The sequence below is a fragment of the Chiloscyllium punctatum genome, chromosome 38, assembly GCF_047496795.1.
Source record: "Chiloscyllium punctatum isolate Juve2018m chromosome 38, sChiPun1.3, whole genome shotgun sequence".
Taxonomy (NCBI): domain Eukaryota; kingdom Metazoa; phylum Chordata; class Chondrichthyes; order Orectolobiformes; family Hemiscylliidae; genus Chiloscyllium; species Chiloscyllium punctatum.
This window is the reverse complement of record NC_092776.1, coordinates 39419432-39440087: the sequence shown is the minus strand read 5'-3', so window position 1 is coordinate 39440087 and position 20656 is coordinate 39419432. Positions and strand designations below refer to the sequence as shown.

Genomic DNA, 20656 nt, shown 5'->3' with positions numbered 1-20656 from the left:
ATTAATCTAACTCAGCTGTGAACAGATATGCCCAAGCCTTTTTGGGTTGGGGGAAGGTGGGGAATTCCATAGATTAAATTACTCGGAGGAAAAAAAAGGTGTTGAAAACCATTCAAGGTAGAGGAGTTCCCAAGGCCTGATACCAGGAGACTGATGCAGGCCAGTGAGGAGATTGCTGGGGCCTTGACAGAAATTCTTCTATCCTCTTTAGCCACAGAGGAGGTCCCAGAAGACTGAAAAATAGCCAATGTTGTTTCTTTAAGCAGTGATAATCCAGAAAATTATAGGCTGGTGACCCTGACATCAGTCGTATGGTAATTATTGGAGAAGAAACTTAGGTACATATTTATTCACATTTGGAAAAGAATAGTTAACAGTTGATTCTGCTATAACGCGTTTCTTCTACCCAGACTGGATTTAATGCAATTGAACAATTTAGACTTATTTGCAGAACTTTCCTTACCTGTATTAGTTATAATGCCATTCCGGTCCCAATAGTTTAAATGATGCAGCTATTGTACACTTTTCTTATAACATGAGATTGCATGAGAACTGGACAATTGCGTTATATCAGAACCAACTGCACCACTCCCCAGCCCAAAAATGATGATCATGCATAGTCTCAATGTCTTCTTAGCTAACCAATTGTCTATCCACACCAACTCAATCCTTTATACCTCAAGCTCTTATTTTGCAACATGACAGCTCATGAAGAGCTTTTAGAAATCCAAGTTCACCACATCTAGATTCTCCTTCATTTACCCTCTGTGTTACTCCATCGAAAAATTATTTGTCAAACAGCACTTCCCATTCATAAAATCATATTGACTCTGCCTGATTGTATTCCAATTATCTGACCTCTATTGCCTCTTCCATTATAGTTTCCAGCATTTCCCGATGTCAGGCTAATTGATCTACCGTTTTCTGTATTGTCTCCCTCATTTCTTGCATTTATGACTTTGCAATTCATTGGAACATTTACAAAAATCTAGATAAGTTGAGAAAATCATAGCTTACTTTACAGATAACATTTCTGAAGCCATTTCTTTCAAGGCAATAGCATAATGGTCATCAGGTCCAGGGCTTTTGTCAACTTTTAGCTAGAATAGCCCCCAAGAAAACAAAATGTAAAAGGAGATAAAAACAATTTTAAAACAGCTAACAAGCTGAATGGAAATACTTAACCTACTTTAGAAATTATTTTGAAATTTCAGAACAATTATTAATTAAGGTTAACTAAACAAAATTACAGCACAGGAACAGGCTCTTCGGCCCTCCAAGCCTGCACCAATAAAGTAAGCAACGACTTGTGAATTGATAATAAAAAACAAGGAATGTAAAATGTCTGTCTTTACTGGAGAAGACAAAAAAAATCCCAGTAACATGTGAAAATCAAAAGAGTGAGGAACCATCATAGTTACTTTTCTGAGATTAGTTTTACAGTAAACACATAAAGGAAACATTTAAGAAACAAAATATGACCTTTGAGAAAAAGAGTACCAGAAAGTCACATCTTCTTGAGCATACAACAAAGACAGCTTATATACTAAACACTGCCATTATGTGCCACTGGTTAAAATACTTTATGCACAGCACAGAACTGGAAAAAACATTATAGTTAATTTTCTTTTGCTTCAAAGTGTAATGTTGTATCATCAAATCAAAGTGTTTTGTTAGGTAACCTCTGGTTTCCTTCTCCTCACCTTCCCCTCCCATTAAAATCTCAAATAGCATAAAATACAAAGTCTTTATACATAAATGGATAAGCTATTTCAAACATTCTAACTATTTTGTTAGAGCTATAACAATCCACATGCACGGCCAATGTCCTAAAGAAAATGAATGAAATGCAAAGAGTTTCAATAGACTTTATTGCTGATTAACTTTTTATCTTGTTGCTACTCCCAATACATCAGCAGTTTGTACGGTGGAAGTGCACTAGTAAATACACAATGTCAATCTGTTGTAAAGCAAGTCATACAAAGACTGAATACAATTCACTAGCGTTTACAAGTACAGCAGAGCACATTTTAAAATTCATTGCTACAATCACTTTAAAAAAATCTCCTGTAGAGTATATAATCTATTATCATTCACTGCAGTTTACAACCCAGGAAATCAAATCCAATTGAGGCTGACATTTTCAGTGCAGGGTCATTGAAGTTGAGGTTCTATGCTGTCCCTCACATGCCACAGCTTGTAAGTGACTCCAAGGAGTCTTTTAATTCTGCATTTTACCTAAATCCAGTTGGTTTGCTCTGCTATCTATAACCATTGAGAGCCATACACACAAGACAATTGCCTGCAGCAGCCTTTTACCATCTTGTTATCAGAGTAGATTCTAACACAGTGGAACCCTCCAGTGTTTAGGCAAACAAAACTGTCAATAAGCAAGGCAGAGTTTTACCTCAGCATTCAATTTTCCTAAGAAAATGAAATTAATCAAATGACAGCAGATTGGTCTTTTGAATCTAAAATTTGTTGTTCAACATAACAATGGGTCTTATGGCTTCACAAGTGTACACAGGAGTCCAATCTTCTGTCTCCACACTACCATAAAGCAGAGTCGTCGCTAAAAATGATTATAGTTGGCAGCAGCCACTGGTTGAAGTTGTCCCTGTATAAGTAGGAAGGCACCTATCATCTGCATCAACTCTTGTAAACAATTTGGTAAACTGATGGATGAAAGCTATTGTACGTGCAGGATTTAATTTTTTATCTCTCTTCCCCACGCCCCACCCAAATATAAGCTCTTAAGGCTTCATTATTAGCACAAGGAAGAATTATCCCACTCAAGGAATCAGCAGCCATGTTTTTACTGCTAAAACCACTTTGCACGCTAAAAAGTGATTTCACCAGAAGTACGAACAAGCATGTGATTTTTGAAACTGGGGTTATAAATAAGATAAACGCAGTTCTTTTGCAACTGTACTACAATAAGAGATTGTTAAACATTCCTTCTCAGAAGGTACTGGAAACAATAAAGATGAAAAAAAGATGAAACAAGTTTTTGCAGGAACAGGTTGACAAACTGTACAGAAAATAAGTCCGTTACACTGAAGATCTGCAAATCTAATATATCTGCTCTCATTCAGGTTTTTTTGAACACCCCAAAACAGAATTGAGAGACAAGAATTGGCTTACTCGGGGAAATGCTGGTAGCATCTTTGGACAAGTCTCTGGTTCCCTAGATATATATACCTGAAATTAACAAAAAAATATTGAATTATTCCATACTTTTCAAAAGTTGTCTGCTCAGTTCTTCTAAATGCTCGTAATGAATACAGGTGGACATTTTGTCTGGAATGCACCTACATGCAACATGATGCGCTGCTCCAACAAAATAACAGTAGAGAACAACTGATCCATTAACTCCATGCATGCATACAAAATAATTGTTTTGAAAAACATTTCCATTCCATTTCTTGGATTCACCTTTGCCCTTCTGAAGGCATCAGCTCATGCTTCAATGCAATTCCACAAGGGTTCAGCAACCTCCAGAACTGCAAACGTCCTTCTGTACATGTTCTAGTCTGAACCTAATTTGTTTGATGTTAGCACACAAGCATTTTGCAAAAGGATCAAATTTTCACTCCTACCTGTCAGGCTGCCAATTTCAATTATATAGTTGCAAACACCACACTTGACCAAAAACTGAAAAAGTATAGTGCTGGATTTATGTGGATCCATATTGCAAAGGTACACTTAGCAACTGATAGTGTTCAAGTGCTCTAAAGGGCTGTTATGCAGCATAGACAAGGTAAAGACACCAGTATTCTTGCAGGTATTGTCTTTTCAGTAATGATGGAATAAATCACTGCTTCTTTAAAGAAACTTGGGCTCAATCATAGTGAATTTCACTGTAAAGGTTCATAACATATTGGAGCCACCCTTCAAAAGATAAAAGTAATGCGTTCCTCAAAATTGTTAATCCTTTCACCAATCTTCACATGGCCTGATTTTCTTTGAACTGCATTTTCCTCCCCGTTAAATTAATTTTGGCTTATTTCTATGGAAGCACTTCAGTTTTTGGTAAACTTCATGCACATAATAGGACTGGAAGTGAAAATGCAATGGTGGAACAAACAATAGAACAACTCTACTGATCTACAGTGGCCTGGATTACATTTGCATCTTCTAACACAACCTGTTATGCAATGTCCAATGCTGTTAATAGCACATTTAAACTTAATATCATGGCTTGCTCAATTACTTCAGCATCAGTGTTCAAAATACCTTAAAGAAAGCCACTAAAGTTAGCTTGAATTGATACACTGAAAGATGACATGATTAAAAGATACAGGTTAATGCTATCCATGATATTGCTTGAGAGCAAATGGAAGGGCCAACATGTTAGTCTATGGGTTCTTCTTAGTAACGGTTCATTTTAAGTAACTTCTCCCTATGGTAAATTTGTGTTACAACTTCACGATTTACTATACCATTGAACTGCTTTAAATTATTTTAAAATTAACAATAAGTTATTGTTCAGCATTACTTGTTCATTGGGTACAGTTCCAGTGAATGCTGGAGAAGAGGTAACATTAGCATTTTGCAAGCCTTGCATCTAGTGCACTGATAATGATATGCTGCTAAATGCCAATGAAGTTACAAAAAAAACCACCCAAAATGTCTCATAACCATTGAGACAAATAGTCATCTGCAGTATTTAAAGACATGTTATGTTCACTGCATTAAAACAACTGCACTATATAATTTTAAAAAATCATGTGAATCAAAATAAAAAAGGCTCTAGTCTTTGTCGATTATTCACCCTGGAATTTTTTTGCAGTAATTTATTCAATTGAAACCAATCTCAGACAATGAAAACAGTGACTTAAATAGTTACATTCCAAATTATAACATTCACTGTCCACCCATAAGAATATGGGCTACATCATAGCCATTAACAGTCCAAAAGAAAAGTCAGACTTCCTTCTGCTTGATCCTTTCTCTTGCTTGTCACAGCTCAAGCTCAGTCCTTCAAGATAACTTGGTAGAATTCACCAGGATCCAACAGCCATGTAATTGCCATACAAAATGGAATATTAGTTGAAGCTCAGAGACAGTTAAAACATGGGAAGGATATCCACTCATCTTTCCCCTGATCTTCAGCTATCTTCAAGAAAAAAAGAAAGGAAAGTTACTGCATCAATGGCTGATTCAAGAAAGCTGTAATAACAAGTATTGGCACTGATCAAACATTTCCAGTATTGCACATTACCTTTTCATAATAAACAATAAATCATACTACACAAATGTGCACAGTAAGTTCTTCTACAACAGCAATGCATTATATCCTATACTGGATTTAAAGTTGCTCTGCAAATCTATGCTTTTACTTAAAAAAATTAAAAAGCACCATGGAATTTCCAGTTAGCCTATCGGCTCTTCTTAGTAACAGTTCATTTTAAGTAACTTTTCCCTATGGTAAATTTATGTTACAACTTCACGATTTACTATACTACTGAACTGCTTTAAATTATTTTATAATTAACAATAAGTTATTGTTCAGCATTACTTGTTCATTGGGTACAGGTCCAGTGAATGCTGGAGAAGAGTAACATTAGCATTTTGCAAGCCTTGCATCTAGTGCACCGTGATAATGATATGCTGCTAAATGCCAATGAATTTGCAAAAATAATCACCCAAAATGTCTGAGGACTGAGGATCCAAGAGATCTTAATTTCTTCAAAAAGTGCCTTGAGTCCAAACCTCCACCCAAGAAAAGTTCTTTGGGGTTAACACCTCATTCAAAAAAGGATCAAGTGCCTGCTTCAGAGAAGTTTCAAATGTGTCACCCACCCACTCTTTTGGGGCAAGTTTAATGGAGAGGAAGAAGAGATACTGTAAGAGGATTTTCATGCCAAATAAGATTTTTCAAAATGTTAGGGCAACTACACGAAAACAATAGACAAGTATTGTCCCATTAGGTGGAGGAGAAACTTTTACACCAAAATAGGTAACATGAAACTTGGTCCTGGAAACAAACTGCCATAACAAAAAAAAGGGGCCTCCAAAATGCATGGGATAATCAAAAAAGGATATCATAAGTTAAATCTCTTTTTAAAAAAATTTTAATGTATAGTAAGTGAAGTTCGCAGATAGATATCAAACAGAAAGAACAAAATTAGGAACTAAGCAAACTAATCAAAAGGATTTAGGTCTTTCAGACCATGGGCCAATTTGTGACATATCTGCTTCAAAACAGATTAAAGTCAAAAGGAGTCAGTCGTGACAAGAAAAGCTCAGAGACTGTTAGTGAAAGGGGTCTTGAGGTTACAATAGATCATTTGATCACAAAAGGTACCTAGCCATTGAAAGAAGTAAATCAGAAGAAATATGCAGAAGAAATCTTTAATTATATATTTGCTATATAAAACACAGCACAAATATGTGTTCCAGTCGGTCATTCTAGTTACCTACTTAAAGCTTATTAATGTCTTTCAATCGGTGTCGCTTCTAAACCCTAGCATTTATCAACAATTGGAAAGACCTATGTTCAGTTACATTTGCAAAAAAAACTTCAAAACAAGTGTGAAGATAATTAGCAACTCATCAGTAAACATTCACAATTTATCACACCATAGTTTGAAGGAAAGTGTAGGGAGTAAAATTTTACTGTGACTGAGACATCGTCAATGAAGCAAAATATTTTAGTTTAATCACATTAATTTTCTATGGCAAAATGCACATAAATCCCTTTGGAAAACAGACCATTCAACCTGGCTAGACAGTAAGTGTCTGTCTGTATCACCATCAAATGAATAATTTACTTAAAGCCCTCTGTAAACAGTCAGGAGTGAAAATTAAATATAGGGCTCTAAATGAAAAGGATACATAGATTACCCAGGAAAATAACCTTCAAAATTAAATTCTAAAACTAAAAGTGGATGTCATTTTAAAAAAAATGTTGACTCATCAACACACTAAATATTGTAGCCAATGCCGACTGAACATTTAGATCTAACTGAACTCACTATGGTAAATGTCAATTAATCCACATACAACATATTATGCACTGAGAAAATTCTTTGACTGGAAGGTTACAGCAGAGTAACTCTACTAGTTAACAGAAAGCTTAATAATAGCAGTTTCTCCATTCCCTTGCTTCAAAGTACAAAACAATTTCAAAGAACTATCTGGAAATCCAAGCTTCAGTAACAATGATGGGGAAACCTGCAGTAGACTTACTTGCAGGTTCTTAAGAATGGTAACAGCAGCACATTAACACCAATTATAGAAATGTTTTTAACAAAGTTAGGGAAAGGGCACCATCTTCAAAGTGTACAAGGCCAAATACACAATGCTGTGAAAACTTTTCATTCTGTACAAAAGAAGGGCATTCTCTCAAGTACAAATAGTAAAAGAACCTTCGCATATAATGTGAAATAAAAACAGAACGTGCTTGAAATGCTTAGCGCATTTACAAGCATCAATAAAAAGATTTAACATTGAGTAGAAAAGGATTGAAGGCTGATAAATCCCCAGGGCTTGACAATCTACATCCCAGATTACTTAAAAGGAAGTGCCCCAAAAAATAACAAATGCATTGGTGGTCATCTTCCAACATCCTTTAGACTCTGGAACAATTCCTATAGATTGGAGGATAGCTAATGTAACACTATGATTTAAAAAGGGAGACAAAACCAAAGAAAGCTGTGAGGAGGAGACAGAGATGAATGCAATGCGATTTGGGAAGGCTGAGCGAGTGAGCAAATGCATGGCAGCATTATGCAGAAATCCACTTTGGTAGCAAAAATAGGATGGTGGATTATTATTTAAATGGCTGTAAATTGAGAGAGGGGCATGTTCAAAAAGGACACAGATACCCTTGTGCACCATCGCTGAAAGCAAGCATGCAAGTGCAGTACACAGTGAAGGTGACCAATTGCGTTTTGGCCTTTGTTGCAAGAAGATTCAAGGACATGAAAAAGGATTTCTTGATGCAATTGTACAGGATATTGGTGAGGCCACACCTGGAATATTGTGCGCAGTCTTGGTCTTATCTGACAAAGGATGTTCATGTCACATAGGGAGTGCAGCAAAAAAATCACCAAATTGATTCCTGGGATGGCAGAACCGACATATGAGGACAGACTGAGTCAGTTAGGATTGTATTCATTGAAATTTAGAAGAATGAGGGGAGATGTCAGAAACCTAAAGAATTTTTACAGAGTTTGAAAAGTTAAATGCAGGATGTTCTGGATGTTGGGGGAGAGAAGACCTGGGGTCATAGTTTAAGGATGTGAGGTAAATCTTTTGAGGACTGTTACGTTGAAATTTCTTCATCCAGAGTGGTAAGCCTGTAAAATTCACTATCAGAGAAAAAAAAAAGTGTTTCAGGCCAAAGCGTTTGATATAGGTCATGTGGTAAAGGGATCAACGGATATTCGGCAACGGAGGGATGAGGTAATTGAACTCAAAGATCAGCCATTATTATAGTGAATGGCAGAGTATTCTCAAGGGGTCAAATAGCCTACTCTGGTTTCTATGCTAGGAGTTCAATAATGGAGGAGGATAGAAATCGGATAGATATAATGCCAAGTTAAAAAGGAAAACAATACAGAAATGCTAAGAACCTTGAAGAGATGTGGCTGAAGGCTAGTCACATACCTGTGACAGAGGTCGAATGGAAGGGCCAGTTGAAAGTCAAGTTTTCATAAAGAGACAGCATAAAGAAAAAAAAATGACAAGACCTCGTTTTTTTGTGGACATACAGAGTACAACTCTTAAAAGGCAGCACACAAACATGGATAGATTAGCTAAGTTAGGAGGGTCAAGTTTACCACCAACTTTCCTTTGAAAGTGGAGACAAAACTACTCAAAAGAATTTATACTCTATTGCGAGTACAGCTTTCTTTAAATCACCACTTTACAATTTTTAATTATCCAAAAGAATTTTTAAGGTGGATTTAAACATTGTATAAATTTCAAGCAGATAGTCATGTTATAACTATCACTGACTCACTCCACAGCTACAGCTCATAAAGGGAATACAACACTGAATATTTACTTTGCTCAAAATAGTAACTATCTGGACAAGTGATTGCTGTTTAATATTAGATAACAATGGGTATGTGGCAGAGAATACAATGTAATTTAGAACTGAACATTACAATAAATATTCACATGCAATTGTAAAAATGCTACAGTCTCATTTTTAAATTCTCAAGATGACAGGTAGATAACAATATCCTAGAATTTTGGTTTCGAAGATATTGGTAAATTTAAAAAGTTGTTTCTGCCAGAAAACATGCCTGTTAATAATACTTATGGTTTGTAAAATCATAGGGGAGGAGGTAGAAAGAGAAAGGTAGGGAGAGAGGACATTTCATAACATTTCACATCCTTTAGGGATGGAAGCTGCCAACCTTACTCATGTGACTTCAGACCCATAATAATGCTGTCGGCTCTCAACTGCCCTCTGGGCAATAAATGCTGGCCTTGGAAGCTTTGTTTGTAATAAATGTTAAAGTGATGTCAGCATCTCTGGCTATAAACAGCATTTATTGCTCATTTCTGATTGATCCCTTGGTGGTAGTGATGAGCTATCTTTAAACACTGCTGCTCGCGGAGGATTGATACTCACAGTGCAGTTAGATCTGCAAGATTTTGACCACAAAGAGGAGCAGCAATATTGTTCTAAGTAGTGTGTGGTTTAAAGGAAATTAACAGTGATGGTATTCCCATATATTTGTTGCATGTCCTTCTAGGTGCAGGTTCTAAGGTGCTGCCAGAGGACCCTTGGTGAGTTGCTATAGTGCACTTTTAGATGCTACACAACACCACTGTTGGGCAGTAGTGATGGAAATGAATGTTGAAGGTGTTGGATATGATAGCAATGAAGCAAACTGGTTTATCCAAGATGGTGTCAGGCTTCAAGTGATGTTAGAGCTGCATTCATCCAGGCAAATAGAGAGTATCCCACCATATTCCTGACTTGGGCCTTGTGGATGGTGGAGAGGCAGTGAGGAGACAGCTGTTGGTTGATCCTGCACCGCCAGTTCTCTTATCAAAAGTGGCCTACTGGGCACTTGTATCCCAGAAATCCCAGCCTCTGACCTGATGCTGAAGGTACTGTATTTATATATCGATGATCCAGTTCAGTTTCTGGTCAAGAGTAACTTGCAGAGTATTTGCGATGGTACATCTAATGATGGTAATGCCAAAGAATATCAAGAGCAGACGGTTAATACGCGCTTCCTAGAGATGGTCATTGCCTGGCACTTGCCAGTTACAGAACCAGATGTGGTACTGATCTGCAAGTGCTAGGTACCATTTAGATCATGCTTGTGGACACAATATTCTTCAATGTCTGAGTAGTGGTGAATAGTGCTGAACGTTGCACACTCAGCAATGAAAACCTCCACTCTGGTATATTGGAGGAAATAAAAGAGCACAGATGAAGCAGTGAAAAATGGTTGGGCCTGGCACAGTACAAAGAAGAACAATACTGCACAGGCCCTGCGGTCCTCCATGCCTGCGCTGGCACATTTTGCCATGAGGAACTTGGGCAGTGATAGTGGTTTTTTTTAAAAAAATGAGCTTGTATACATAAAAATCCAGAAACAAACTTTAAAAAAAAGTGAATCAGCATTTGAAAACTTCAGCCCAAATACAGATGCATTGCCCAACATTCCTCGTGCTGCAGAGAATTAATCAGAAAACAAGCACAAGACAACTCGTGGCTAAACTTGACAAACATAAACAGTAATCAAATCCTAGAATCAAAAGGGTAGGAGATGAGCATCCAGCATATTGTGCCTGCTCTTTGAACAAACTAGACAAGTAATCCCACTGTCCTGATAATTTCACATAGTTTTGCAATTTTTTTCCTTAACTTTTTTTATCTAATTCTTTTTCAGAAGTTGTTTGTCTGCACTACCCCTTGAAGCAGTGAATTCTAAACCCAAACTGTTCAGTACACAGAATCAAATGAAAAGAATATCACCAGGAACTCAAGATGGCAATCAACCCAGTACAATGAAGGTACCCTATCACCCTCTGCTAAAATTCTTTAACCAACTATCTTCACTTTGCGTTCTCCTGTTACCATTCCTTGCCTTGTCAAAACCCGTAATTTTTGAACAATGCAGTACAAATAATGATGGCAAAGAAACAATTGATTTTACTAAATTGATTCACTATGCTTGTGACCCTGAAATACATCATTCTGTCATAATAAAAGCAAATCAAGGAGAAACACAAAACATTGTTACGAGAGGCTGTTTTGCCAGGTTTTGCAAAATGAAAATAAATGCAAGGATAACTAATTATAGTGACATAAAAATCTTAAGTTTGGTAATATTAGATAAATAAATGCAATCAACTGTAAGTGCTGGTTCTGTTTAATGTCTCTTTTTTATTTAAAAAAGATCTTTCCTTTGGTTTCAAACGGAGGGCAAAAAATTGGGTGGAATGAAATTGTTGCTGGAATAACAGCTATTACACAGGCAAAATGTCCCAGATCATATGTTGGTAGCAAGTCAAACTGTCAGCACTTATCATCATTATTCCAATGAAGCTGACAGCAACTTATGGCATCTGCACATGTGGAGAATTATAGAAATGCAGAATGTAGAGAGTTATTTAATACTTCTCCAGCGAGCGTACTTTTGACAATTCCCATCCTTCTCCCAGAACCTTCCAGGCAGAAATCATGGAGAAAAATAGAATGGACTAAATATTTCACTTGTAAGCAATTAATCTTAGAAAGAACATTACTTTGTCAATGTAGAATTGGGTTGTTAGCAACACATTAACTTCATAGCCACTGCCACACCTGCCTGAAAAGCTCCTTTTACAGAATGACTTGAGATTCTGCAATTAAATGATCAAAAAAATTAGAAAAATCATTTCCCTTTTCAAAACTCGCTTCATTTTAGCACCTCTTAATCTAGTCATTTTAATAAGTCTTCAGATAGCAAATTAAAAGGCGAGGTGTTTTGAATTCTTGGTTTGCTGTGCGTGTATGCCAGTGTGTTTGCCCACGTGCAGGCTGACATGTTTGCTGGTGTACACCAAATTGGCTGTATTTTTGCTAACACCAATGCTGGGTGGCACAGTGTCCACACACTCTTGGAAATACAAATCTGCAGTTGAAAGTCCAAACATCAGATCACTGAAGTCAAACCTTATAGTATAGCAGAAATGACTTGGCAGCGTGTGGATTGATTAAATTTGGACAAAATTTTGCAGTTTTTTTAAAATTAACCTGTTCAGAGATGTTATTGCACACCTTTTGAAGTGTAGTAGAAATTACAAAACCAGAAAACAAAATAAAAAGTCAAAGTTTGAGGCTTTTATTTGAATGCATTCAGCAGTTGCAACAGATGAGTTGACAAAGAAAAAATAATGAATATGACTAGACATGGAGACACAGTTACAGAATGACCAAGACCGGAAATTCAGTATTCAACATTTCAGAAGAATAGCCAAAAAAGCAAACATTGGAGTGGGATGAGATTTAACTTAATTAATAAAGGCTAATATCAGCTCTAATAATGTTGGTGCAATGCACATCATGATACAATCAATTTGGATCAAAATAAGGAATAGCAAAGGAAAGAAGTTGTGGGTAGGTCCCACACGCTGCATCCAAAAGACGAAGAGCATTGTGGAAGATCCCAGTGACCCCTCACTCAAACTCTTCTCCCTCTTACCATCTGACAGAAGATACCAGAGCATTCGGTGTCTCATTGACAGACTGTGCCAACAGTTTCTTCCCCCCATACCATCAGACTTCTTAAACACAGTATGATCAGACTCTTTTCCTTCTGAAATTCTTTGCACAACTTCAAATTGCTGTTAGGACAATGCCTATTAATTATATTCTTCTATTACACTGTAATTTGCGTTGTTTCGATGGAAGATGACATGAAGGCATCCTCTTCAGAGTCCGGTGCATGGTAGCAGCTGATGAGCCTGGGAAACTGGACCCTAATGGATGACTGAGAGGTGGCTGGGGAGCACAGAGCAGGACTCTGGAATTGGCATTGAGGGGGCAGCTGGCAAGCACAGGGACCCGATGTCAGCTGCTACATTAGCACAGGCTTCAGCATTGGAGATGGCTTCAGTCCGTCATTCGGTGGCTCGAGAATAGTTTGGGTGGCCTTTGCAACATCTTCATTCCTGCGATCAATGAGAATGGCCCTTGGGGCAGTTTCTGTGGAGTCTTCCGGCCCAGTATTCCAGTGGCACGGTGCACCAGTACTAACTTGCAGCAATCCAGGAGCCAGGAATTGAAGATGGACTTTGTCTTAATTTTTAAAAAAATCTATCCCTCTGTTATTAACATGGGTGCCATGGTTTAGCAACAAACACTTTTCACTGTATTTTTCTTTACAAAATGGTAAATGTGACAATAAATGGCTATTCTATTCTCATTTAAAACTGAGATGCAAAGGAACTGCTTTACTCAGTAATGAACATCTGCAATTCTCTACCCAAGAGAGATGTGCAGACCAGACCACTGAAAGCAGTTAGAGAATGCAGATAGATTTTTGAGATTTTTGAAATATCAGGGAGGTGGCAGTCATGTTTGAACTGACATGAAAGAAAGGAGGCCTGGGACAGATCAGTCATGATCTTGTTGAATGGCTTAGTAGGTCCGAGAGACTGTACGACCTGCTTTTGGCCCTATATTATCATGACAAAAGTGATGTTTAGATGGATTACTTCAGCATTGCAGTGACCTTCTCCCAGGTCCCAACAAATGTTCCCATCATTCTCAAGCAACTTCTCTTATCTCCCCAATATGAAGCTTCCTAAAAAGAGAAAAAAAAAATGATAAAAACACCCCTAGATACCTTCTGAAATCAAACAGAACCTGATCCTGCACTATATAAGGAGATTTCAGGATAAAAAGGTCTAAAAAAGCTTGGTGGACAAGGGGAGGGATGGAGGAAGAGCCAAAAAGAGGATCAGAGAGGGGTTTGGGAAAGGAACTCCAGACTTAGTCAAGACACATGAGCAATAATGAAGCAAAGAAAATCAGGATGCACAACAATATGCCACAACTGGAGGAGCGTAAAAATAAGAGTGTGATTTAACTATGAAGGTTAGTTGTGGTAGGGAAGGCTATAGAAGACAAATTAGATTCTAATTATCAACTAGTTCAAGTCTGCCTGAACATTCCAGATTACTGGACATTCTTAAAACACAAATCATATTCCTTGAAGTCATTATCACAATTTTCTATAGATTTAATGTGCATTCAAATACTGATACATTCATAACAGATAGTTCCTCATTCCAGGATCTAGATATTTTATGGAGAAAGCATATAGCTATGAAAAAATATTGCTATACATATAACTAGACTTCAGTGGCTAAAGAGAAGCATAAAAACTATGAGTAGAGCATTCAGCCATTTGAGCCTTTTGGTTGATCCTTCAACTCAATGACCTTTTAAGTCATGTCCTGTTGCTTATTACTGAAGTGGTAGCAGTCACAGATTTGGAAGGTATGATTGAGGAGGTTTGATGAGTTGCTGCAACACATCTTGGAAATGGTACACACTCAACCACTATACATTGGTGCTTAGGTTGGTGGAAGGAATGCCAATCAAGTAGACAGCTTTGCACTAGATGCTGTTGTTGGAGTTGGATTCATTTACATAAGTGTGGAATATTTATCCACACCCCTGGCTTGTATCATGTCATAGGTGGACAGACTTTAGGAAGGCAGAAGGGGGTTATTTCTGCCACTTAAATGTCTAACCAGCTCATGTCGTCTCAGGGGAGGTAATGGTCTAGTGGTATTATTCATTAGGCTATTCAGGTTCTGAGGACCTGGGTTCAAATCCTGCCATAGACTCAGAGCTGAACAGTATGGAAACAGACCATATATCCTAAATAAATTTAGTCCCACTTGCCACCATTTGGCCCATATTCCTTTAAACCCTTCCTATTCATATATCCATCCAGATGCCCTTTAAATGTTGGAATTGTGCCCACCTCCACCACTTCCTCTGACATGTCATCCCATACACGCACTACCCTCTGCGTGAAAAAGTTGCCCCTTAGGTTCCTTTTATATCTTTCACCTCTCAAATTAAACCTACGCCCTCTAGTTTTGGACTCCCCAACTCCAATGAAAAGACCTTGTCTATTCACCCTATCCATGCCCCTCATGATTTTACAAATTTTTGTAAGATCACCCCTCAATCTCCGACTCTCCAGGGAAAATGGCCCCAGTCTGTTTCGCCTCTCCCTGCAGTCCAAAACCTTCAATTCTGGTAACATCTTTGTTCACCTTTCCTGAACCCTTTCAAGTTTCACAACATCAGAATTGCATGCAGTATTCCAAAAGTGACTTAACCAATGTCCTCTACAGCCACAACATGACCTCTCAACTCCTATACTCAATGCACAGACCAATAAACGCAAGCACTGCAAATGTCTTCTTCACTATTTTGTTTAACTGTGACTCCACTTTGAAGGAACTATGGACCTGCACGCCTTGCTCAGCAACTCTCCCCAGGACCTTACCATTAAGTGTCTAAGTCCAAGGCTGATTTGCCTTTCCAAAATGCAGCACCTCACATTTATCCAAATTAAACTCTATCTGCCACTCCTCGGTCCCTGGGCCCATCTGATCAAAATTCCCCTGTACTTGGAGGTAACCTCTTCGCTGTCTGCTACACCTCCAATTTTGGTGTTGTTATCTACAAACTTACTAACCATATCTCCTATGTTCACATCTACTCAATAGCCACTCAATAAAAATCTGGAATTAAGAGACAATAAGACGACTGTCAATTGTCAGGAAAAGCCCAGGGTGAAGGTTTCTGGGTAGTGTGAGACTTGGGTGAACTGAACTTTGAACTAACATAACAGATCTCAAAACATATTACTATTGTGGGCAGCTGTACCAGCAATTTCAGAATAGTGCCTGCTTTTCCAGGCTAATTGACCCAGATTGCATCAAGAATACCAGGTAGACGAATGGATACTCAACTCTTAGCTAGATGTTCCCATTCTTGTAGTCCACTTTCATGGACACCAAATTACGATTTACATTCACAGCTTATACTGCAACAGGATTCAATTGCACAGCTGATCAACTTTGAAAAGTTTTGTTTCTTTCCACAGTTTTAGGCAACTATTAGACATAATGACCTTGATTTTATAGTTAGCAGTGAAGTAAATGATGCTCACTTCTGACATTAAAGAAAGTTACCCATAAAGATAAAGTGATCTCTATAGTATATTTTTCACCTTTCCCAACATTAATGTAAATTTGCTGTTGGGTCTAGGAGATCCTCAGGCATCCAGCAACAGTAACAATCAACCAAGGCAAATGCCCAACAACAATGAAGCATTCTCAAACCGCAAATCAAGAAATCAAATGCATCAATTATCCTTGACGACCAAATAAATCATAGAGACAGAAATTTTAAAAGTCGGAGCAAAGTTTCTATCTTAAGCTTAGTATTTCACATGCAGAATTTAAAAATGTCAAACTAAATGAACAAAGGTTACATTCCACAAGAGGAGCTAATGCCAATGTTTAATATTAATTATGAATTGGTAAGGCTTCAAAATTTTAATTGCAACTCATTCACAAGGTATACAACATGTTGGGATTTTTCTTTAAAATAGGTGGCGTTAGGGTAAACAAGGGGAAATTGCCATCTATATCAATTGTTTGCATGTGGGAAACAAATATAATATTTCCAAGTGTACTCATGACAAAACGGGGGTGGAAATGCAAGTGGTGATTATGGTGAAGAGGCTTCAAAGGATTTTAAATATGCTCGATGAGAGACATGGCAGACAGAATACAATTTGCAAAACTGTGAAGTTATCCACTTCGGCAGGAAAACGAGAAATGCAAAGTACTTCTTATGTGAAGACACTCAGGGAAACACTAAAGGACTTAGTTCTTGAGTCAGTGATGGCTATCATACAGGTGCAGCAAGCAATTAGGAAATCGAATGCTATGTTGGCCTCAACTGTAAAACAATTCAGTACAGGAATAAAGAAAGTATTCCTAATTTCAAACTCAATATTGATTTGAAAATCTGTCTTCAACAGGTGTTTAAATGTATATAATCCAACTTGGATCAGAGATTATCATTGTTTTACTTTAAATGATGAACTTCCTGTAGCAGTACTTATAGCAAGTCAAAACAGAAGTAATATTCTGACACAGCTTAGAGACAGCCCCAGGATCAGGCTGCCATTTGATCAATCTCAGATTTTTTGAAGTTGGGGGGGGGCGCTTCAACAATGGATTGTGCTTCACTTGGATTGCAACCAAGTAGCTCATGAGCACAGAGTCTGGGTGCAGGCCAAAGTATAAAATTCAAATTGCATTTTACTGCAGGTCCATCTGCATGTAGGTAATTGGTCCTGCACAATTAAGTTTCACAGCACAATTTTCCCATTCTGCTACAAAATCAATCTATATAATATGCAACCCAGTATAAGATCTGCCAGAGGGGTTTCTGTGGTGTAGTAGAGTCCCTATATCAAAGCCAGCAGATTTGGTTCAAGTCTCACCTGCTTCAGACACCTGCAGCATCTCGATAGGCCTATGGTAAAATATGAGCGATCTGCCAGTCACATGGCCCAGGTTCAAGTTCCATTTGCCCTAGACGTGTTATAATGTGTTGACTGAAAGCAAAATTAAAATCTGCCAGTTAGGGCTTTTGTAGTGCAGAAGACCTAAATTTAAGTCCAACCTGTTCCAGAGGTGTGTCAATAATATATCGGAAAAAGATTGATTAAATACATCGAAGACCTGCAGTCTTATAGGAATATAAAATGTCTAATCCTTTCTGAAAGCAATGCTTGTAAGGCCCACAGCAGAGACTTCTTTATCAATACTTTTAGTTTGCTTCCCTGCTGGAGTGTGAATCCAAATTGTAATTGAAAAAAAAACTGGCTTCAAAAATTGGGCTAGGATTTGCCCAGGTTAAGACAAATACAAAACATGCTCAAGTTTACTAAAAAGCTGTCAAGATGAAGCCAAAAAGCCTGTAAAATGTATATGCTGAAAAAAATCTCTGCAGAAAACATTTATGCTTCTTCAAACAACAAATCATTGTTTACTGGAAAATTATTTATGGGAATTCCCACAGATAAACCACTGATACAAAAGCATTACCAGAAACTCCCAACAAGTAGTAAAATTTGGGGACATTAGTTTATTTCAAGAATCCTATTCCAGCCAAAATATCTTTACTCAGGACAAAGTTCCATTCTATCTACTTATGCTTAGCCGTTGGCTCTCAACTGATTTTTTTTGCCGCATCACTCTTAGTCACCTTCAACTTCATGCATTTGACCCTCATCAACACCTTCAAATCCACAGCCTAATCCACATTATGGGATTCTGCTCTTTTCAATAGAGCATATCACCAGTCAAATGGACAAATTGAATATGTTTGTCACAACTGGTTTATCCCCAATAACCATACTGAGCTGAATAACATCAAGTGCCATTAGAATCATGTTGCCCTGCCAATACAATCCTTGAGGATCAACCTCGAAATAAGTCGGAGACACCCAGCTTAATTTCTCCACTATCTTACCTTTCAAAGATGCTTTGTCAACGAAAGAACAGCTTCAACTATTTTGGCTACTCCTTTCATAATCATGAATCCCAATTTCCCAATGCCATCTTCTAGTTTCTCTACCATTTCCCACAAGGCCCATTGCTGACCACATGCTCACAAAATTGAAGATCAGCTATCCTTTTTAGCCCCTTGCCAGCTAATATTGGAAATGGCTCATGTTCCTTAGGTACTGTCCTAAAACCATTATTACCCAATCAAACTCTGTTTCAATGGACCCCCACTGTCCTCTTACAAAGTGTTGCATTTTCTTAGTCTACTTCAACATGCCATCTCCCAAAAAACGTGCCTACCAGTCACATAATTTAATGTTTGTATCTCTAGAATCAAATATCAGCTGCTCCACAACAGTCGTAAGAAGTTGCAAATCGACACAAGGTATGATTTATTCTCGACAAGTGCCCAGTTTCACGAAATCATGTTTCAGTTCGACACTTATTCATTAAAATATCCACAGCAACAGCTTGGAGGTTTCTCCACCCTACCCCTAATCCCCTCTTCATGGCCATGCGCCTTTTGGTGACAGATATGAAGTGAGCTCCCATTTGGGTGGGATGGGGCAAGATTGCTGACAGAAACATAAACTGAAACATAAAGTTCAAGTTACCAATAGTGTCAAAAGCAATAAATAAAACCTCAACTTGACAAAATAACTCAAAATTACAAGCGATAAAACATGAATAAAGAATTTGACAAGCTTTGATAGATGCTGAAAACAACATCAGCACCAAAGGACTACCGCATTGATTGCTAAATTCAATTTTCTGCATTGATACATATCGCACAGACCAAGTGAATTAGCAAACCTCAAGTCAGCTTCAAAAAAGGCACAAAGTAGCTATCACCAAAACCTGGATACAAAACGACATAATTGGGAGATTAATAAGTTAAGTTGTCTTTAGAAAGAACATGAAAATAGTCATAATTTCTGCACCTTGTCCCAAGGGATACAGTTGTGACATTAGAAAAGACGTCAGTAAGAAGGAGTAGGTTTAGAAACTCCAGGTTGGATATAAAACTTGTTGGGAGCTGCTTATGAACCTCTGCGTGGGTTTCCTCCAGGTGCTCCGGTTTCCTCCCACAGTCCAAAAACGTGCAGGTTAGGTGAACTGCCTGTAGTGTTAGGTGAAGGGGTAAACGCAGGGGAATGGGTCTGGATGGGTTGCTCTTCGGAGGGTCGGTGTGGACTGGTTGGGCCAAAGGGCCTGTTCCACACTAAGTATGTAATCTAATCTAAACCTCTAGGTAACTTGAAAATCAGAGAGGCTTATTGCAAAATTATATACAGCTATGGACTTCATTTTTTCTTTCACAGAAGATGCGCAAAACTAAACATCTAGAGACAAAAGGTAGTAATTGACTATACATTTCAACACCATTACCAAAACTGCCCACATCTTGGCTCATATGTTTCTGAAACTCTCACCCATGTATTTGTTATCTCGGTATCCTTGGCTGATTTCTCACATTTTACCCTCCATAAACATAACGTCATTCAAAACTTTACTCTGCGGCGGCACGGTGGCACAGTGGTTAGCACTGCTGCCTCACAGCGCCGGAGACCCGGGTTCAATTCCTGCCTCAGGCGACTGACTGTGTGGAGTTTGCACGTTCTCTCCGTGTCTGCGTGGGTTTCCTCCGGGTGCTCCGGTTTCCTCCCACAGTCCAAAGATGTGCAGGTCAGGTGAATTGGCCGTAGTATTAGGTAAGGGGTAGATGTAGGGGTATCGGTGGGTTACGCTTCGGCGGGGCGGTGTGGACTTGTTGGATCGAAGGGCCTGTTTCCACACTGTAAGTAATCTAATCTAATCTAATCTAATGTTATAACTTGCAGCAAATCCCCTGTGGCCATCATCCCTCTGCCCACTGACCAACATCTTGACATTAAGCACCATATCCATTTAAAAAATCTCATTCTTGCACAATTTCACTCATTCCTCATTCTCCAAGATATCTACTCCTCAGATTCTATCCACTTGAGCACCTCCAATTTTAAATTCGTCATCACTGGTGGCTATATCATTAGTCACCAAGTCCCACAAAGCTCTGGAATTCTCTTTAAACTTTACC

The 20656-nt window shown here is 38.2% G+C and overlaps 1 protein-coding gene across 5 annotated transcripts in view; it reads right to left on the bottom strand.

Annotated features, from left to right (window-relative positions):
• Positions 1-20656, bottom strand: part of pwwp2b (PWWP domain containing 2B) — a 188461-nt gene that overhangs the window by 141804 nt on the left and 26001 nt on the right. Inside the window, exon 4 of one of the 5 annotated variants that reach the window (XM_072557668.1) lies at positions 1855-5119. The exons of 2 other annotated variants lie outside the window; for them this stretch is intronic. The gene's annotated coding sequence lies outside the window, so the exon portion shown is untranslated. Of the gene's footprint in view, positions 1-1854; positions 5120-11966; positions 13770-20656 lie in introns of those variants that run through there. 2 more of the 5 variants (XM_072557669.1, XM_072557672.1) reach the window with 2 other exon arrangements.